The sequence below is a fragment of the Phasianus colchicus genome, chromosome 1 (assembly GCF_987193195.1).
Source record: "Phasianus colchicus chromosome 1, bPhaCol1.hap1.1, whole genome shotgun sequence".
In the NCBI taxonomy this organism is placed as follows: Eukaryota; Metazoa; Chordata; class Aves; order Galliformes; family Phasianidae; genus Phasianus; species Phasianus colchicus.
The window spans coordinates 49,920,086-49,942,047 of NC_143436.1; the positions used below are offsets into that span (position 1 = coordinate 49,920,086).

Genomic DNA, 21,962 nt, shown 5'->3' on the forward strand with positions numbered 1-21,962 from the left:
AGAGCAACAAGAATAGAGGAGGAAAAAAAAAAAAAAAAAAAAAAAAAACTCACAAAACCAAAACACTGCCCTGCACACCATTTTCTTCCTGGGAGAGAACGAGACAAAGAAAACCAAGCCCCATATGTGACAGATGTTACTTGGATCAGTTAATGTAGTCCTAGTCCGTACTTGAATATTATGATTATAAAACAGCATAAGAATCGATACAAAACAAAATACATTTTATCATATTCTATTTCATAGATAAAAGAATCTGGAAGAATCAGTTAGAGAAGGCGAGACAATGTTGTTGTCGTAGCTGTGATGGTCTGAAGATCCCAGGCAAGCCTGGGTTTGTGGAGAAAGGTAATATCTTCTATTAGATTAGCTGATATGGCTGGAAAAAGCAAACAAGCTATTGGGCTCAGGGTCTCTTTATCAGATCTGACAGAAAGCAGCAAAATTCAGGCTAACTACAGGCTAGATGCAATTGTTCTTAGTTTAATCTAATTAAATTAATCAATTTGACCACTTGAGAGGAAAAAAAAAGGAACACCTATGGAGCGCAGAGGCGTGTGAGCAGGAGTGAGTGACAAGCTGATGGCTTTCTGCTGGACCACAAGCAAAGAGAGGGTCAACATTTATTTTCTGGGAGTCTTCTGCTGGTCTCCTTTGGGATAAGGACTGAGGGGCCTGGGTTGTTATTTTCCAGCACATTTTGCTAATGATGAGTATTTGTTCCTCTGCTTTATTGTCTGTCTGTATGCACCCGTTCTCAGATGGCAATTAGTTGGTTTCGCTCACATGGCTTCTGTGGGGGTATCTCATTTGCCAGATGAAGTGATGAACTGTAGATTTAGGACAACTCTGTGCAGGAACAAAGAATTTCAGTGGTTTTGCTGTGGGAAGAAGGGCATTGATTATGCTGTCTGTGGAGCGGTGCTGGCATATTTCATGTTTGATGCTCTGGCGGGATCTGGTTCTATTTCATGTGTTTTCATCTGCAGATTTGCTTCCTGTAATGAGCCGGGAAAGGGAGAGGTGGAAGGTTAGGGGGAGAGGCAGTAGGAAAAAAAAGTCTTTCAAATTGAGGTAATAATTTAAAAGATTAATTTATGTGTGGATTTTAGCATGGGGTATTATTGCTATGGGGTGCACGTGATCAAGGGAGGGGGAATGCTGTGTTAGAGACTCTAAACTAAAAGAGCAAAAAAATAAATTGCCAGAAAGCTGATGTGGTCAGACTTTACCAGCTCTTTGTAATGCTGGCTGCACTGTACAACCACCAAATGAACCTGATTCCTTGAAAATGATTGTCTAAAATTGCTCCTGTTGACGTTGCATCTGTACTGCACTGGACATGCCTGCATGCTGCTGCTGTGCGGCAGCCTTGCAGGGCAGGAGCCTTCCCCTCAGGTGGGCACAGCAGTACCCACAGGGTCAGCCAAGCTCCTGGGTGTGCTTTGGGCAGGTGCTGGGGCAGACATTAGCCTTGCAGAGGCAGTTTTAGGTCCTGGAGGTTGCTGGTTCATGGGTGCTGTTTTTGTGCCAGTTGTGGTGCCACTGAAGCCAATGCCGGTGTAGGAGCAACCTCAGGAGCAGTGGAGAGGCTGCTTCTCAGAATCACAAAATCACAAAATCATTAAGGGTGGAAAAGACTGCTACGATCACTGAGTCCAACGGTCAGCCCATCCCCACCATGCCCACTGACCACGTCCCTCAGCGCCACATCCACACGGTTCTGGAACCACCTCCCTGGGCAGCCTGTGCCGCTGCAGAACCGCTCTTTCTCAAAAGAGATTTTTCCTCATACCCAACCCGTTGCAACTTGAGGCTATTCCCTCTCATCTTACCACTGTTACCCGGGAGCAGAGGCCGACCCTCACCTCGCTACAACTTCCCTTCAGGTCGTTGTACAGAGCTCCCCTGAGCTCCTCTTCTCCAGCCTGAACAACCCCAGCCCCCTCAGCTGCTCCCCATCAGACTTGTGCTCCAGACCCCTCACAGCTCTGGACGCGCTCCAGGGCCTCCAGTCTTTCTGGCAGTGAGGGGCCCAGAACTGAACACAGCAGCGGAGGTGCGGCCTCACCACTACAGAGGGCCGATCACCTCCCCGCTCCCGCCGACTTGGAAACCCTGCGGACGGACGGCACCGTACCGCGTCGCTCCCTGCGGGCCGGGCCCCGCCGCGGGCAGCCCCGGGGCGGGCCGTGCCGTGGGCAGCGCCGGGCGCCGCCGGATCCCGCCCCCGCGCCCCGCCGAGGAGCGCTCCCGCCCGCGGCTCCTCCTCCTCCACCGCCGCTCCGCCGGCAGCAGTCGGGCCTGACACCCGCGCCCGGCGGCGGGGCCTGGCCTGGGCGGGGGGCGGAAGGGAGAGAGGGGAGGAAGGGAAAAAAAAAAAAAAAAAGGGGAAAAAAAAAAAAAGAAGCACCACCACAAGAGCCGACCCCCCCCGGCGGGTCACATGACGTGACCGGATCTTGCCCGCTCCCCGCCGCGCAACAAAGAACCGGGAGCCCCGCGCCGCGATGGCACCGTGAGCGGCGGCCCCGCCAGGTGAGCGGCCGGTGGGCGGCGGGCCGGGATACCCCTCCCCTGCACCCGCTGGAGGCGACTTTCTGTGCTCCGCCGCTTCGTGGGGATTTGCGCCGAGCGGCCCCAACCGCTGCGGGGCTGCGGCGGGACGTTGGGAGCCGATGGGGTGGGCGCTGCGTGGGTGTCCGCCGGCACCCGGCGCGCGGTCCCTCGGCTGGCTGCCCCGCGCGGCCCCGCGCGTTCTGCTCGGAGCCGGCTGTGTGCGTCGCTTCCCAGCCCTGCCCGCCGTGACCTTTGGGGCCGAGCGTTGGGGTGATGCCGATTTTTGGCAGAGCGCCGTCCGGGTCCGAAGTGCCGCTGCCCGTTCAGATCGCTGCCGACAGGACCGCGGCTCGGAGTTGCTGACAGCGGGTAACACGAGGGTGACGCTCAAGTTTGAGGGCTGTACGCTGGGACGGTGGCATGGCCGTAGCCGGCCGTCGGCAGCTTTCCGTCCCGAATCTACGGTCTGCATGGCGTGGTCGGAAGCTGGAGGTCGGGGCAGGAGCAGCCCACTGGGCCCACAGCCCTCTTTGTGTGCATGGCATGGGACGGTGCTGCAAAGGGAGCAGCACTCTCCACGTTTTGTTGTTTTCAGTTTTCATTTTTCTTCTTGGTCTGTGACCCCCGCCACCACGATGCTGAAATAACGCACTCCTGGGCATCACCAGCATCTTCTGCGCTTGCCAAGCGGCCACCCAGCGGGGATTGAACGCCTCCAGGCCTGACTGTGTCCGACTGGGAGCGCCTGTGGGCTGGCGGCTCCCCTTGTGCGCTTATCTTGGCTTGTGGGAACGGGGAAGGAACCGCATCTCCTTCCAGGGGAAGGCGCTGGGCTGGCCACACTGCTGTAAACCTGGATTCAAAATAAACGAAGCTGAGGGGTGAGGAGGAACGAAGCAGGACAGGATGTGCTGTGTGTGCCCCCAGGGTCCAGAGCTGCATCGGGCTGTGGTGGTGCAGGGCTGTGGAGGTGCACATCGGGTGGACCCCGTTGGCAGGTAGTTTGTGCACATTTTCATGCAGATGGGCCTTGAGTTTGTTTATAACGAAAGCTATGAATCTTACTGAGCAGTTACAGCAGCAAGTGTTCCAAACTTGAGGCAAAGCAGAGTGCAGACAGTACTCATTTTAATTGCTCCTTTCTCCTCCAGCCCTTCTTTATCTGCAGCACCTATCCCTAATTCCTTCCCTTCACAGCCATGGTGGGGAACCAGAGTGGATTTGTCCATAGCCAGCTTGGTTTCTGCTGATTAGTGCTGAAAATATGACTGTTCTTAATGTAACCAGCTGTGTCGAGAGGGCCCGGAACTGGGATCTGGCAACATGCTTGGTGTGGGTCGTTAGTGGCCGTGGAAGACTAATGACGGGCTGACAATTTGTGTCCTCGAAAAATGAGGAGGAAAGGTTGGTTTCTCCCCTGGAGCAGACAGGAGGTTTGAAGTGAAGATTAGTGTGTCTGTCTGTTCCCTTGGGAAAAAAACAATGGCATATTTTTGAATCCGAGTCATCAGGTAGAATTTATTTCAAGTATTTTTAGGCTCTTATGGATTTGGTGCACTTTGACTGTATGAAACTGTTGGGCAGTCTTGCTCAGGTTTGCTCTGTCCGGTCTGAGAAAGCTAATGAGAGCCTCTGGCTGTACCCCTTTCAGGTCTGAGCAGAGCAGCAGTGCTTTGGAAGGGTAGGGGCAGCAGCCATGTAACAAATACCTTGTATGCAGAGATGCTGAGGAGCAGCGCAAGCCACCCAACCCCTCTCCATGCTGTTGGAAGCACGTGAGCGTGGGAGCAGGAAGGCATGGAGCACTCTGTCTGCCCTGTGGGCTGCACGAGCTACAGGGAAAGGGAGTATGCAAGGCTCCTGGCACCAGCCCAGTCCGCCTGCCCTGTCCCTCTAAACTCTGCTGCAGCAGAGGGGCAGCACAGAGTCTAATGTGTGATGTGACTGGTCTGCTCGCGTCACTTTGGGCAGTCACAGTGGGGATGTGCGGCTTCAGAGTGATTATTAGTGTCGGATGACTTGGCCAGGATTGTGTAATGACACCGAGCAAGAGATAAAAGGTTTTATATCCCATAAACTTGATTCTTACTCCAGGGTGATCTGCAAGGCTTTTGAAAATGTGTGAGTTTGACGGCTCGCTGGTAGCTGCAAATAGGTGCAAACATAAATCACTTGAAACAAGTCTCTGAAAATAAGAACAAACATAGATGTAGACTATAGACAGGAAAATGAAAAGAAGGGCTAATTACTGTTTTTTTTTCTATATATTTTTTAAATGATGTTTAATCCTGTAGGTATGGTTCTGGAAGTGACCTGGCAGCTCCTGCAACTTATTCATTTATTTAAAGAAGCTTTGTAGTTCACCTTGAAAACCATTTCCTGCCATACGGTTATATTATTTCCCTATACCACATTTTTTGCTAATTATCAAGACCATTTGCTTTAAAATAGGTGTTTTTAATTTCACAGCCTTGTCTGCCTCTCCTGCTTGATCCTGCCCTGGAGTCAAGAGGCTGTGTCTGTTCGTTCTCCATGGCAACGGGTTGTGATTTACTTATTTCAATTTAATTAAAAAGCAGCTATCAAATTCTAGGCATCTTATATGTTCCTTGTATTAGAAAAATATCAGTGGCTTAGCCTTCACCAGCCTCAGAAATGATATTTTCAGCCTGAGCTGCTCATGCCTTCTGCAGTTTTTTCCTTTTGGAACAGTTTGGGAGAGGGAAAGGTGCCGTGGCCTGGCTGGAGGTTGAGAGGATAGGAGGCGTGGACATGGGAACCTGGGCCTGAAGGCTTGGGTGGGGAAACCTGTATATGGGGCCTGGAGGGGGGAGCCGGGACTCCAGGGCCTGGATGGGGAGGCTTGGACTCCAGGGCCTTGGTGACAGCACTGGGTGCCAGTTCCAAGCACTCAAAAGGCTGCTGGTCCCCTCCTGCTGTCCTGCAGCTGCTGGGAGGTCACAGGCCACGGTGCGGAAACATGGGCACTCCAGGCCTTGCATGGAAGGTGCAAATGGACCCTGGGCTCCATGTTCTGGGCTCTCTGCAGTGGCTGCATCTCAGGAGCCATTTTGTGAGGTAGCGCTGGGCTGCAGTGGCAGGGCCGTGTGGAAGGGGCGCAGACGTCTGGGCTTCCTGCAGTGAAGAGGCAGAAAATGGCAGCCCTGCTAGAAATGGTGTGGTGTTTACCATGTGAGAGAGAGTGCAAGTCCAAATCCTTCATGTTGGCTTTGTTTCTGTTGTTGTTTTCTGATCCTTCTTGATGCCTATCTGTTCTTCAATGCATGTGTGATACAGCTTGGGTTTTCGAGCTGGTCACAGTAGAGAAGCCCCAGTGCCCTCTTGGATTAAGTGCACCTGGTATTTGTATGCAGGCTAGAAATGAGTTTAATCCTGAATTAGTTTTCCAGGGGCCGTGGCTATACAAAAAAACAGTCCGTGTTGGTCATGGATAAGGAAGCAAAGCTGTTGGCCAAAACAAGGACAGTGCCAGGAGAGGGCTTGCAGGGTAGATGGAGGAGTCCAGGAACATGCGGATTTACTGACCCAGAGGTGATAGGTTTGGTGGTAAACGCAGACTATGTGATAAGACTGTGCCAAAATTAACACTGCTTTGTCTCCAGCACCACTTTCCTGGTTCTTATAGGGTTGTTTTGCTGTGGTGTGTGGCTCTGGGAGAGCTGGGCATGCTGGGCTGTGCAGCGCTTCTGAGCTGCAGGAACGGGTGGAGGAAGAAAAGTTGGCTGTGCATTTTTATTAAACCTGGAGGAGCAGTTAGCATCAGAAGAGTGCCTGCATATTTTATTTTCCTTCTCTTTAGTGGTTCTTCTCCCCGTGCTTTTTCACAGGCGGTTATTTTAACGTCGGGCTCAGGTTCTTGCTCCTCTTGGCCCTGCCAAAGCCCGGGAGGCTGCGATAAAGCGTTGGACGCTCTCCTGGCTGGCAGATCTCCATTGACAAAATGATGTGTGTGGTTTTCAGCTGCAGATTCTTCATTCCTGGTGATCATGCACGAAGCTAATAAAAACAGAATAAAACAAAAAAAGCAACACCCCAGAGCGGTCTTTTGTTTGTTGCTGTATTTAAGCAGATACATTCACCAAATTTACATCCCACTGGTGACATCCTTAACCCTTTATTACTGGTTTTACTGGTGTGCAGTATTCTTTAAGTTTGTCTGTTCCTCTTCCTTATCCAGCTTTGAAGCAGACCTCTGTGGTATTAATTTCTGTATAGACTGTATCCTCATCTATAAAATAAAGGGAACGTTTCATACAAGCAGCTGTGAAGTTGCATTTATTGTCTGTAAATTGCTTTTAGTAATTGAGCTGAGGAGGTGGAAGGAAAGACAGTGAAGTAAAATGGGCTTGATTTTTTTTTTTTTTTTTTTAATCGAAGAGAACTGCATTATTTGTTCATCTGATGTAGAGTTGATGGGGAAAGAAAAATGCTTTACCACAACCACCCTGAAACTAATTGTTAAATTTGTAATGGAAACAGACATTTCTGAGCATAGTGATGAAGGCAGCCATCTTGTTGGATAATAAGAGTCCAATTTAAAAAGAGGAACAATTATTATTGGAAATCCTGCAGCACTGCTCGTATTTTTGTCTGGTTTGGGTCTGCTCAGTTTGAATGTCAGCCTTTACCTTCATGGCTACCTTCACTCCTGAGTTCAGGTGGATAGACCCTAATTATAGGTAAAACTTTATGCTTATTGACAAACACATCTATTGCAGGCTTTCTGGCTCAGCCCCATCTTTTGTGCTGGCACCACATTGTCATGTAGCTGAGGGTAGGTTTTGTTGCAGTCTGGCTGCTGGCTCTGCTGACCAGAAGGGGAGATTGAGCTGTGCCCTTGTGCCGCTCCGGTGTGCACGAGTTCAGCATGTACAGCTTTTGGAAAACGGACTTGGTCAAAAATATATGTGTATTTCAAAAAAAAAAAAAGAGGAAGAAAAGCACAGCAAAAAAACATGAACAGTTTTCTCCTGGGATAGAGAGCTGAACCTGCTCACCAGGTTCAGGCTAGTACCAGTGCTGCTGCACAGGAGGGATGAGGTTTGTGTTGCCAGAAGTGAAAGGTGGGGAATGAAGGAAAGGTGGAAATGGGGCCCCCCTTTTTTGGCAGCAGTGAACTATTAGTCTCCTTCAGCTGTAATGTGAAACCTCGCCCTCAGCCTTCATTCTCAGCTCCCTCCCTTCCTCTCGCTCCTCTCATTCTTTCCCCAGGATCAGCTCATGTGTGCTTCCAGATGCTGATCCCATTTCCAAGCTGTACTTTCAAAAGGGAAAGGGAAGAGGTTGAGTTTCACCACCTCGTCAGGAAGACAGCCTGTTGCTATTAGGGTATTTGCTAATAACTTGAGCCTAAGGATGTTAAACGGCTTAAAGAGCAGTAGCCATATCTCTGCCTCAGGCAAGGACAGCTGTGGGCATCACCACATGTGGGAATGGTGGCACGTGGGACTGAGTTTGGTGCTGAGTTTGGACCGGGGGGTCCTTGAGGTTTGGGGTGAAGGACGAGAGCAGGGTGATGTCTGGGTCCCCCTTTGGTGGGAGTAGCAGCAGCACAGCATGCAACCAAGATGCGGAGTTAGAGCAGCAGACCAACTCTTTGGCAAACAACCAAGGGACCTTGATTCCACTGAATGGCACGAACAGCGTTTCAGCTTCGCTCTGCTTTTGTAGACCAGTGTTTCTGTGCCATCCCTTGCTGGTGGCAGGGAAGAGGCACGTGCAGCCTGATGAGATGCACGCCCACGTGTGCACTTAGCAGGGGCACGGCATGGGTCAGAGTGTGCATTTAGGAGATGGGATGGAGATGTCTCTTGGCCCACAGTGATTGCTTTACAGCTACTGGAGCAGATCCTGTGCTGCCTACTGAGTTTTATAAAGCACGGGGGTGAAGATGATGTCACTAGAGGGTTGTTTGCCAAAAGCAGCAGGGTGTGGGGAGCCTTTGTGTGCATGGGCTGACCGAGTGGCCATACCTGGTGGGAAGGGCAGGTGGCAATTGGTGTGCGGCACAAATTAGAGATGTTTGTGCAGCTGTTTTCAAATAACAGTAGGGAGAGATGGGGGAATTTGCTCCAATTTGAGAGTTGTTAAGAGATGTTTATCCTTCTGCTATTTTTTTTTTCTTTTTTAAACATTTAAGCCTAAATTCTTCTTGTTGGTATTTGAAGACATTATGGGAAGAGAGGGATTATTGTGGGGCTGCGCTGCTTTACAGGGTAAGATTATACACCGGGTGGCTGTTACAGTGGATTTGTGTTCCGGTGGTGGAGTGCATAAAGGAAAGAACTGGTGTACTGATATTAAATAATGGTGCCACTGGATATGCTGAGCACAAAGTGGCTTTGTTTTCAGGGATATGTTTTTATAAATCTGACACGCTTATAAGCCAGCTGCACTATTAAAGACAAAAGAAACACCCCACATTTATAAGAGAGGGGCAGTATAGAAAATGCTGTAAGTAATCTCAGAGAGAGGTATGGTTTTCCTCCATCCCCCGCACTTGTTTGCAGGCCTGGGGCAGGTGTTGGAAAAGGAGCTGTGTGGCCAGGGTCCTCCCGGGAACTGCTGGTGCTTTGCCTGATGCTCTGGGTGTCAGGTGGGGGTCACATGCAGGTGCGTGAGCTGCTGTTGGCTTCATCTCCTGTGCTGCTACTCAACCTGGTTCATGGTCTTGGGTGTTACTGGGGCCTGGGGCCCTCTGCACAGCTGTGGCAGTCGCTCCGGTACCGGCAGGTGACGGCGTTGCAGCTGGCTCCAGCAATGTCCCATTTGTCTTGCAGAGGGCAGAGGAATGCAGGGAAGGAGCAGGGCCCTGTTTGGAGCCGCTGTGTCCTCACGCTGAAAGTGCTGAGGGTGTGTTAGAGTTCATACGCCAGGCTGCAGTAATCACACAGCTCTGGGAGAGCAGGGGGAGGAGAGCACGTGAGGGTCACTTCCGATAGATTAGTGAAGGACAGGTATTGCGGTGCCAGCAGAAGACATCCTTCTGTGGAGGTTCCCAGCCAGGAAATACCTAAAAAAGCTCTCCCTGAGGGTGAGAGAAAAGCCCGATAGGTCTGTGCGGTAATTAATTGCCCAGATACCGCTGCAGGAGCAGCTTGCAGAAGGGAGTGGAGAGGGGGAAATGGGAATTTCCTGACTCTCGTAGCAAAGCTTTGACTGCAGAAGAAATTTCAGACGCAATGAGTGGAAAGAAGAGCTAAGATTAATAGGTAGTCCCATCTTCTTTTGCACTGCCTGCTCCTGGATAGTGTTAGCTGAGCATCAGTTGAAGCAGCACAAAGCATGCTTGGGAACTGAAGGCATTAAGCAGAAAGAAGGAGTGAATCTGATTAGCTCTGCTCTTCGTGCATTAAGCAGAAAGACCGACTGAAACGTGATTGCAAACAGATAATAGCAGTGTGCTCACGCAGCATACCACGACCCAGCGCATGGGGTGATGGATCCAACCATGTGATGGAGTTGTTCCTTGTAATTGAAGGCACTTGTTGTTCTGCTGAGGTTTTTGTCGCACTTTCTCATTGCCCTGTTGGTTGCTGACTGCCATTTGGACTTGATGATCCCTGTGAGTCCATCCCAAGTCTGTGACAGCTCAGGCCTGCAGTGTGTGCCCCGTTGAATGCTCCATGTGCTGCCCATGGCTGCCTCGGCCCAAGGGCTGGCAGGAAGGGGTGCTAAGGCCAGAGAGCCCTTGCTATTTCTGCTGGCCCCTTGCTGCCTGCAGGTGACCAGATGCACTTTCCGATGGCCTCCAGCTGCTTGGATGGTGGCTGCCAGCAGCACACGGTGTGGGTGGGAGGAGGAGGTGTTGATAGTCAGGAAAAATGCTCTGGGTACCACAGAGGGTAATGAACATCTCCTCTCACCGCTCTCCCCATGCATCAAAGCGCACTTAAAAAAAAAAAAAAAGCGTTCATCTTTGACCCCCATTAATGGCTGGCTCGGGCTGTATGAGAGTTTTACGAGGCTGCTGCTGCTCCCACAGAGTTTAATTATTTAGCGTGTGAGGTAAAGGCTGGTGCCTGCTGAATCCCAGGGTTCAAGCCATGCTGACCGGCCCGTGTGGTTGGTTACAGGCACAGTCGATCTGGGTGTGAAGCCACGTTCTGTGGGGATCCTGGTGGGACCCTGGGCTGCAGCTGCACAGCCCCTGGCAGGGCTGAGCATGTCGTCCTCTTGCCATCCCTGCTCTATGCAAGCTCTGTGTCCTGACCTTCAAGGGCTTGATGGCCTGAGAGAGCCCCAGCTGCTCTGCTGCTACCTCCTGCATGCTGGATCTCCTCTTTCCTGCTCAGCATGGGCCTGTGCCCACCCTTGGGTGTGCCAGAGGGCTCGATGCACTGTCCCCATTCATCCTGTTCTATTTCTCCCACTCCTCTGCCTCATTCCTTTCCTTTGCTGTGGGACTGATGTTCCAAGCTGTGTTGGGAGATGGGGTTGGGCTAAGGTGACGGAGGGAGGGTGGAGGAGTGGAAGGGGCTTCCACTGCTAGATGGCACTTTGTGCCACCAACTTATTCTTCAATTTCTGATGATTATGGGCCTAGCTAAATCAGCTGGATCTGCTAGACAAATGCCAGGTATTCTGTTTCCTGTCTCCATATTCTACTCTGTTTTTCTATTTTTTTTCCCTGGAAATTAATAGGATTCTGCCCATTGATGATTAAAACATCGCCTGGAGTTTGGGAATGGATCAGATGCGTCAGTCAAATGCTACCACATTACACCCAAAGAGAAGAATGCCATCCAGCTGGGGGTAGGGTCTGCTTTTTCTTTCCCCCCGTCGGTTTGTAGAATTACTGAAAACCTTGCTGTTGTTTTTTTTTTTTTGTTAATGCAAGAATTTGTACAGAAAATACTAGCTTTCAAAATGGATTACTTTATTGTTTGAGGAATTGCCTGCTTTCTTCTCTTTTTGGTATGGAGCTATGTTGTGCTTGTTATATTCAAAATGTTATTAATAAGCATGAGTCTTTGTGGGGTTTTGGCAAAGAAAACGTTTCAGTAACTATTTCAAGTATTTGGGGAGGGAATTTTGCTGTTTTAAATGAAAAGTGAATTTATTCTTGATTGCTAAGAAAGACAAAAATCATTGAAGTTGTTTTCTGAAATGTCAAAGTTCCGCTCATTTATCTCAGTTCTGGAAATCGATGTGAAATGGACCAAACTTGCAACAGGGGAGAGAAGGAAAAATGATCAGTAGGAAGCCACCTCTTTTTTATATAAATACCGCTTTACAGGTTTCTGGCTGCTGTGGCAGCAGGTATAGCACGAAACCTGGAAGGAGATAAAAGGTCTGGGAGAACGCAAAGCCGGAGCCTCGCACTCTTCCAGCGCAGGTTGCTGCCTGAAGTGGCTTTTTGGCTGCCAGCCATGTGCTAGTGCCCATTATCCCGGCTGGCGCGGGCTCGGCTGCCTCAGCAGAGTAGCTGCAGAGACAAAACATGGCTCGAGCTCTCAGAAGCAGGGTGGGCTTCCCAGGTTGGGGAGGAGACACGCGTGAGGGTTCGCATCTGGAAAAAATGCTGCTCCCGTGGCGCTCGCTTGAAATCCAGAGTTGCTGATGTTTCACGTTGTTTTCCCGTTCTCGCTGAAATTGCTTTATGCCTTGGAAAGGAAAGGTCTTAAAACTGAGGGTTTCGATGGAGCTTGCTGCAGAGTGATTCTTTTCTCCTCGGTATGCGAGCTTCCTGAATGAATGATTTTGAAGTGAAGTAATATTCCCCTGCAGGGCCTGCCTCTCTCAAGTCTTTAGACTGTCACAGCAACAGCACGACTACTAGTGCAATATTAATAATTTATGTGTGTCCCTCATTTTGGACCGTTGTCAGTCATTTCAGCCTCGGCAGGCTGGGAGAGATGAGAAAAGCACATCTACGCTTTGCTGCGATTCTCTCTGCATATCTTCTCCGGGTAGGCAAAGGCTTTCAGTCTCCAGAGAGCATCTATCTGGAACCTTTTAGCAGTGCTAAATTTACAGAAATAATACCAGAAAATAGTCTGTCGGTGTCTGGTTTCAGCGATCTCTGTGCACAGCTGTACTGCTTACATTGGACTCTGCAGCAAGGGTGGTTCAGATGGTGGTGAGCTCTGCCTGCCTGTCGTAGGTGAGGGAGGGGTGAGCCCTTTGTGGGTCCCTCCTGGGCGATGGGCACAGACAGGTTTTACTTCTGTGCTGCAAGCAGCTTTCTTCAGAATTGAGCTTTGTGCCCTTGATTCTCTCCCTCAGCCTGTTTTCAGAAGGAGGGAGATAGATGGTCAAAAGGTTTGTGCAGTGCCAAGGTGTTCTTTCTTGCTTGAGGTAAAGAGCAGAGGCTCTGAACGCATTAAAAACAATTCTTCAGAAATAAGGCTGATGGAGGGATGTCACTGGAGGACTCAGCTGGTTTACGTACAGTGTTGGTGCGCCTGTGCTTGTGCTGAATTCTGGAGTTTGGCTTTGCAATGGTCCACAGGGAGCTTCTCCTTCACATCCCATTGGAAGCACCATGCTGTGTTTCGGGGAGCTTTGAAGGTGCAGTGAGCATGAACTAGTTGGCGTGTTTCAGCAAGTATGCTTGCAGATACCGAGCAGCCTGAGTCAGAGCAGCGCATCCGGAGTGGTATGTAGTGAGTGGGTCAGTCTTTGGCAAGAAATAAGAGCTCTAGCTTTGATCTGCTGCTGGTGGTCCAGGATGTTTCAGTGCAGAGAATGGGGGATTTGGGTTTTGTGCTGTTGGCGACATGGGGATGGATGGTTGGATGGATGGACTGATGGAATGGGTGGACGAGTGGATGGACAGGACTTTCTAGTAGAGAATGCTCTGTAGAGAATTTGGGTTGTATTTGAAGCCTGACTGCTTGGCTGTTGAAAGGCAGATTTCTAGAATAATTGTTTTGGAGGAAATTAATGTTTCTTTAAAACTGGATTACATTGTTTCAAATTTTGTTTTTGAACATCTTGGTTTGGAAAAAGAGTTGGCTCAAAAATTGCTGCATGTGTGCAGAAGGATCTGCAGAAAGATTAATGGATAAGAAGAAACTTGGTCTAATTGTTTTGTGTTGCATTCATTAAAGTATCTTTTCATTTGAGATTTGATTTGATTTTTTTTTTGCCATGATTTGTACCTTTGTAGCTCAAGGCACAAATCCTCCCAGATTCTCTGTATTGTTAAGTCTTCCTGAGAGCTTGTATGTGCAGTTTGAAGGGGGGGGGAAGGGGAGAGGGGGAATTGTAACTAAGTTAAGATTTCTTGAACCTAAATTATAATATGTAAATCCCAGATTCAGTTGGCTTGGCTGTTGGTGAATGGTTATAGCTCAAAAAGCAACTGAGGTGCCATCTTGGACTTCAGATTGCTTGCTTGCAGCAGTGAGAATTGTTTTTCTAGCTGATAAGGGGCTAGAGCCTTACTCCTGAGCCTACACGTGTGCACTTCATTAAATATACACATGCATTTGTAACAAAGGACTTCCTGCAAAGCAGCACTGATTTCTTCTGCAAAACAGAAAGGATTGGGAAGCTGAATGGAAGACTCTTCTTTTTTTTTTTTTTTTCTTCTTTTTTTTCTCCTCCTCTTTACAAGAAGTTACTTTAAATAGGGAGCTGTTCAGCAGGTTGCAACCAGAATTCTATAATAAGATCTCTGTTCGCTCTCCCTACTTTTTCACATGCAAAGTTGTGGCTGTAATTATATGACAGCTGCCCTCTTGGCTGACATGCAGCAGATTGAACTGGGGATCTCCAGAGCTAAAAGTGTGAGCTGCTACTCTGTGAGCTAGAGCTCCATAGCTGGAGGCTGTAATGATCTATATCCTTCATGACTGAGCATAGAAGGGAGCTGCAAAAAGCATTCGCTGAGTTATGGTGAATACATGGTACTCCCAGGGTGTACTGAACCTTTCTTTGAGTGGTTTGTGATAATTGTACAAACCGTTGTCAACTTAGAGGCGCTTTAAAATGACACTCCATTTTGAAGGCTTTCTACCTTAAATTAAATGACTTTGCTATAGCACGTTAGTCAGGCTCAGGCGTTTGCTGCTGTACGTGTGCCTTGTGCTGAGTACAGGGGATCCTGATATTATAGAGGTTCTTGAACACTAATGCAACATAAATAATTGCTAACGATTCTGAGCGCAATGTGAACAAATCCACAGCACTGGTGGCGTTCAAACAAGTTCAGCTTTATGCTTCACCGTAACAATACGTTTGCCATAGATGGCACAGTGGGAGCTTTGTCAAAACAAAGAAAGGAAAAGCTGGAATTGATGGAATCTCTCCTGTTCCCTGAGGACCAGGAAAACCCGAGCAGTGCCAAAGTGTGTCAAGCTGAGGAAAAATCAATGGAAGCAGAACCATATGGAGCTCCATGAGTAGTGTCAGCCGTGGGCAGCTTCTGTAACCACTGTGTTGGGAGATGGAGGGAAGCGTGTTACAAGCGGTGAGATTCATTTTGAACTTGGGAGGTTCTTAATGCCTCCTTCTCTGCCCCCCTAACAAAAAACAACAAAGAAGATAGGTGTCTGCTAATCTTAAATGGGGCAAAATACATATTCCTGTAGAACTATGCAGTTCAAAACCAAGCTGATCTTTCTATTTTTAAAAATGGAAAGTTAGAAGGAGGTCATTAAACATGAAATCAATGCCAAGACAGTCTTTCAGATCGAAAGCACTAGTGCCAGCCCAGTGTGTCAGAAGCTTATGTGGTAGCAGCTATACTATTAACAGGCATGCTCTCTGCTGTAAATTAAGATCACCTCCATGTATACCAGGTCATGCCCAGTTTCATGAGTGTGGCCGTGCCAAATCATGGTTTAGTTAACCCCCCTCCACCTGAGTTGAATCCTCCACTACTTTATTTTGTATGCACAGAGGGTTTGTAGCATGGCCTATTTCCTCCCTTTCCACATCACATACCTGTCCTGTCTCACTGCTGCCATCCCATCCGTTGTACCTCAGTGACTTGATGTGGTCTCACCATCCCTGTGAACACATGGAATGACCCAGGTTAAATGGCATGGTTTGTGGTGAAGGGGAATATCGGTGGGTGCTGCTCCTGCCAGGCTGTGCTGCCAGCCCTGGGTGCTGAGTGCTGCCGCCTGCATTGTCACTCCTCACAGAGTTGGCAGGATGAGGCTTGCCCTGCTTCCCCTGGGAACCCATTCTGTGGTCTAATAGACTTTACTGTCAGGAAATGTTTCTTGATTGTGCTTTAATCATGGGTGTCAACCGCCTGGTCCCTGAGATGACCTTAGCCTGCATCACTTTGAGCGCTGTTCCCACACACACTGCCTGCAGCCTTCCCAGTGTCTCCTCCCGCACGCGTTGCTCTGGCAGCAGGCAGCAGTGCCTTGGCTCCAGCCCCGCAGTCCAAACATTGCTCCTGGAGGCAGGCACGGGGCTGGGAGCCCACATCAAGGGCCTGGGTCGTGATGCAGGGCATGCTAGTCACTTGGAGCAGGCTGTCTAGAATCCAGGCTGCTGGCAAGCCAGCAAGTAGAAGCTGATGCAGCATTCATGTGCGTGTCTACCTTGGATGGAGCCAAGTCCAAGGAATCTGTTACAACACAGCTATCCCCTGACCTAATTACATTGCTGTTAGCACACAGATGTTGTTTCCCACGTGTGGAGACCACTTGCTGCCTTCCAAGCCTTTTCACTTTCTTTGTTGCCACTTCCTGAACTCCCTCAGTCCCTCATCTGCCCTTGCCAAGATAGGATGAGTAAAGAAGAGGTGAATATATCTGATTTATATCACATCACTGTGATATCGAGGCTATTTTCTGCTCTGTTCCTAATACTGTCAGACATTTTGCTTACTCTCCTATCTGTCTTTGTGATATCAGTGGACCTCATTATATGATGTGTATGTCTTTTACAGAATGGATCTAATTACTACAGAGCTGGAGGGTGCATGAACTGTGCAGATGATGACCTGTTAAAGCGTTCACAGCTGCAACAGTTATGAGCACCAGAGATCCGGAATAGCTTCTTCTACTCTTCTCTGGTGCCTTCCTGTACAACTGGGCTGGACCCTGAGTGTCACCATCCTGTCTTCTGGTCACCTTGTTCATGTTCTGTTCGTGAGCCGTATTGTCTTCATGGCTGCCTTCTACTCCTCACCGCTCTGTCAGGAGTTAATTCTGTGGTGTCTATGGACAGTCCCACTCCTCAGCTGCTTTGGTCCTCACCCTCCTTACTCCTCAGAGATCCTTGTCCACTTTTTGTCAGTGCCTTATCATCACTTCTGCACAGCTCGGCCTTTCTTCACTCTTCTGCTCCCTTCTCAAGGGAGAGTGTTTTCACTTTCCCCATTCCCAAGTAGGAAACGTACTTAAGTCTCACCTAGAGGCTTGTAAAATGCAGCCACACCAGACTTCATTTTTACATCCCATTTCCTTTGGTCACCTCTTTCCAGTTAGCCATGTGGGGGCCTGGGACTGGCTGGAGCACGTGTGTGTCAGGGTGTGTGAGGCCATGCCTGTTGGGCAGCCTCCCAAGCGTGGAATTGCCTCACTTATCCCTGAGCCTTATTAGCATGAGGGAATGCTGCTACCCCGCTGGGAAATGCAGGATGACCCCAGGTGCCAGCACGAAACCCCACGTGTCCCTGACCAGCTCCATAGGATGCATTCATCCCATCCCATCCCTGCCTGCCTCACCCATCCGCACACTCCCAGCTCTGTGCTGCCCCGGGTTTAATTTTTGTTTAAGATCTTCGCTCCTTTAATGACAGCGGGAGCCGAGGGCTGTTCTCTGTGGGGGCTGTGGTGCGCGGCTGTGCTCGAGGTAATGAGACTTGATGAAAACCTCTTGTTATTGTGGCAAGATTTCTCCCTTCTCTGCGTTTAAGAAAAGGGGAGGGGGGAAGAAAAGAAAAAGTGACAGCCCCTGCTGGGTATGTTAATATATTTTTAATGGCTTGCATGCGGCTAGCTGAAGACTTATTTGTCCAGCCCGCAAAGGAAACAGAGCGTGCGGTGTTCTCTGCACCCTTGGCTGCGCGCAGCCCGGGGAGGTGGCTGTGGGGGGCTGAGGAGAAATGTCACCGAAATCCTGATGGCACAGATGAGATCTGCTGGGGGAGAGGCAGAGAGAGAGAGAAGGTTGATCCCAGGTACCTTTTCCCCACCTCCTCCCCAAATCTTGCCCGGGTTCTTGTTTCCTTCAAGGACCTGTGGGGTGTGATGGAAACCGTCCCATTATCATCCCACTGCTGATGCATTGCCCCTTCCTGGGGGCAGCGTCTCTGCTTATTCCTCAGGAGCATCCTGGCGGGGTCAGAGCTACATTTCTGCCTTTATTTAGTTTTTAAATTGAAAGTTTGACTTCCTATTTGATTTTGGTGCCAGGGGATGGAGCTAGACTGGGAGCTCTAGGGACATCCTTTGTAGCCGGCCCCTGCCAACGTGCCAGATTGCTGACTGTGAGCTAGACTGTCCCCTCTGATTGTAAGCAGCACAAAAACAGTTTGTGGGGGATTTCTCTGAGGATACTGACGGTTCCTTTGCATTACAAAGGACTGGAAACACATATGGTGAGTCGGCAGTATCGGGCTTTGGGGGGACAGCAACTTGTTAGCCACGCTGACTGGATTGTTTTGCTCATCTGAGCATACCGTTATTTAGATTTAAATGAACCTTCAACTGCTTTGGTGAAAACCACTTTAGTGGTGAAGTAGTCGTATCAGGGATGTGTTTGTGTCAGTCTGTCCACACTGGCTTTCACTGCTGTCTTCCCCACCTGCTTAAAGTACTGCAGCGTGCCCTTCCTGTGTGCCCCTTGCAGGCAGGCCCTTGCTTTTGCTGAGTGTCCGCTGCTTTCATAGCGCGGTTTTCCAGCTGAGCTGAAGCTGCTGACGGCATCATGACTTATCCGAGAGCATGAGTGATTGTAAATTGGCACAAAACCAAACCAGAGACCCACCAGGCTCCCCGTCCTGTAAATCTGGATTGCTGAAGCCCTGCTTTCCTCAAGTAGCCAGCAATAACAGGCAGCTCATAGGCCACATTGTATTAGTTTTACTTAGGCCTCTTGGACTGATAGTATGATTATAAAACAATTGGGAGGCTTTTGTTTGTCTCCTTAAGCATACTTTCTAGTATTGCATCCAGATTAGTTTTAAAGATGACTCAAAGAGAGTTTGTTTTACACTGGGCTCGTACCAATTTATCTCCCCCCTCCCAACCCTGCCATGATGGATTTAAAAAATCATCAAACCTGATAAATCTAAGTCTTCAATAGAGAGTAATGTGTGCTCAGCGTTTTCTTTTCTTTTCTTTTCTTTTCTTTTTTTTTTTTTTTTTGGCTTAGTTAGAGAACTGATGTGTAACAAAGGTTTCTGTGAGCTTTAATACTTTAATTGTAGGTAAGAGGGTTTTGAGTCTACTGGCTATTTTGAGATTGAAACAACTGAACGAGTAGAAGTCTGAGTATAGATGCTAGTAAAAGTGAGTGAAGACCAACCAGAATTTGACATGGGCTTAATAAAATCCCACTTCCTTTTAGCGTCTTTCGCTTTCTCACTGTTTAGGAGGATATCATTTTCTTTGTCCTCTGATTGTCAACGTTTTTCAGCCTAGAAAAGCTTGGATCCTCAGAGGGGTAAGGCGGGGGAGGTAAAGGAAATAGCCAGATGTTCCCCAAACCAAAACAAACAAACAGAGTCACATGTAACCTTTACCTATTTTTAACTTTAGAACAATCTCCTGATACTGTCAGTCCCCTCTGCTAAGATACATTGGCACATAACTTTCTTTTCATAGCTTTATAGGTTCTAGGCTGTGCAATACTACTAGATCAGGGCCGAATGCTCTAATGTGGTTTCACAGAAAGGAATCATTGGTGAGGGTCTCAGATGATTCTGGAGTATCTCACTGGTGTTGTACTCAAGGTAATAAGGTGGGCATGCTATTACTGGGAGGGGGAAGAGTCTCCTGACTGCTCTGCTCAGTTTTATTATATGGGAAAATGAGGACACAAATCTGGAGAAAGATCTTTGCTGTTAGGGTGACATTGTCAAAATAAAGATCGGATTTTAAGCAGGCACTTCCTTGCATTCCTGAATAATGTGCTGAACTATAAAACTTAAATGAAACTTAAGAAATCACCTTGGTCTCCCATTTGTAGCCAGAGGGGATGGCCTCGAGCATCAGGTATGAATTACCTATGCGCCCTGAAACCACAACTTTGAATCCCAGCAGGCCTGACTTAGCCCTGTGTGCTGTGATCAATAAATTGACTTCCATGCAGCTTATTATGTGGGGCTCTTTCAGATGTGACCTTATTAAAACCTGGAGTCCTCTCTGGACATTCGCAATCCTATGACTGTTTCCCTAAGTACAGAGGAGGGTGTTGCCACAGCATCCTTTCTTCCCCCCAAACCTCCACTGAGAGGGGTGCCATCTCTATGCTGGTCATTTACTGAGCCCCGGCCACTGGTAAACGAGCTCTTTCCTGATCAGGTAGTTGTGTACTACATTATGTTGCATTGCTGGTGAAATTCCTGTTTTACACCCACAGTACAAATAATCCTGACCATCTCTAGCCAGCTAGAGAGGTTTTATAACCTCAGACTTTCCCTTCCCTCTTTCTGCTCCATGGGTTCTTTTTTGTGTTGCCTTCAGAGCAGCCTTCTTCTCTGTCTCCCCTTTGACTTCCTTCCTCTGTTCTTTGCATGCTTGGCCACCAGTCAGCATCAAAATGCCTGTGTGCTCTGGTTGGACTTTAAAATGGATATGAAATATTCAACATGCAGAGGACAAAACTGACTTGTCACAGACATGGGACAGAAAAGGGAATGACCCAGCACCCCAGGATGAAGCTGGAGCTGGAGCCTGCTCTTTTCTCTCCTGCTTCTGCTGAAGGAGGAGGTTTCTGCCAGTGTCACATCTCTGCTCCTGTTTGCCTACCAGCACTCTTTCTTTTTTCCTGGCCTTTTTCTTTTTATCCATGCTGAGAGCATGTTGGGTGGCATACACATAGAGAGCAGGCCTTTGTACCTGACTTCATTCAGTTCTTTGTCAGGGGAAGAGCAGCACACTAGTGAGGGCACCAGCCATGGCTTTGCTGCTCCCATTCGGGTGCTCCACTGTCTGTACGGTGGGGCTGGGGGATGTGTGCGGGGGATGTGTCTGGGCTGCAAAGCACTTGGCACTGGGAGGGAGGAAGGCTGGGGACTGAGGGTTGCAGAGCTGCCCCTGCCCTGCAGGAGCAAAGGGGTGCTGGCAGCTGAGGCTTTGCGGGAAGCAGAGGGTGAGAGTTGATGAAACCTGTTTCTAATCTGTTTTGGGTAAAACTCTGAGCAGCAGCAGAAGGGCTGTAGCTGCTGATGTACAGATTGCTGTGGCTTGGTCTGATTTCACATTATAATGATTTTCAACGAGTGTGTGTGTGTGTGTGTGCCTGCGCTAATGATGGCTTTGGTTCAGTGCAAGCTGTTATTACTGTGCTGTGATTTCTTGGTCTCTTTCACAAGGAAGTGAATTTTCCCGGTGTCCTGCCTCTCTGTATGCACATGCATGCACATGTGTGTGCACTTTGGGATCTTGCAGGATGGAAAGTGCAGTAGAAATGTAAAATACTGTAATTATGTGCAGCGCTCATTTCTATTTTTGCTCTGCAGTCAGCTTGGCAAGTGGAACTCTTGTGTCTGGGCAGTCTTATATCTGATCTGATCTATTTGTCTATGCTTTTTTGCATTGCGGTTTACAGCTCAGCAGTTGAAACCTTCAGGATTACTTAAAGACGGAATGAGAGCGTGTTTCCATCGAGCTTTGTAAAGGCCATTTCTTCTAGTGTGAAATAATGGCCCTGAATGGCTCGATAGTGCCCCTTTTAAATCCGCTGCTCCGTTCCCAAGTGGGGCACGGAGGTAATGTATGGCTCTTCCAGGAATGGAGGCGGCTCTGCGGTAGCAGCTCGCTGCCTGCCCCTGTTAGCAGGGCTGTTGTGTCATCACCAGTGAGCCAGGTGTGAGCCGAGTCAGTCCTTCTCTACAGCTTCCTTCTCAGCTGTGGAAATTGAGGCTCTGGGGCTGGTGTGTAGCTGAGGGGCAGGGGGTGCCAAGTGGGTATGTGTCTCAGGGACCTCGGGCCAGTGCCAGTATTGCTGTGCTGGAGCAGCATACAGATGGGATGTAAAGCCGAGACCTAGATCCATCAGTTGTTAAAGGTCCCCCTGAGCTTATCACGAGATTAGGGGACAATGCCTTCAGTGTCCTGGCCCCATTCCAGTTCATTGCTTTGCCCATCTAAAATTTCCCTGTTCTCCTCCCCCTGCCGCTTATCCTGGAGAAGCTCTCAGTCACTTCCTCCCCTAACGACCCCCAGGTAACACTGCTGGCACACAACTGATGCTTTATTTCATCCCAGCGCTGAGGGAGGGATCCCTGTGATTTGGGGTCT

The 21,962-nt window shown here is 49.0% G+C and overlaps 1 protein-coding gene across 2 annotated transcripts in view; it reads left to right on the top strand.

Annotated features, from left to right (window-relative positions):
* Positions 1–2,380: 2,380 nt before the first annotated feature.
* Positions 2,381–21,962, top strand: part of TCF20 (transcription factor 20) — a 115,561-nt gene continuing 95,979 nt past the window's right edge. Inside the window, exons 1-2 of one of the 2 annotated variants that reach the window (XM_031600296.2) lie at positions 2,381–2,538; positions 11,224–11,334. The gene's annotated coding sequence lies outside the window, so the exon portion shown is untranslated. The remainder of the gene's footprint in view (positions 2,539–11,223; positions 11,335–21,962) is intronic. The other variant, XM_031600297.2, reaches the window with a different exon arrangement.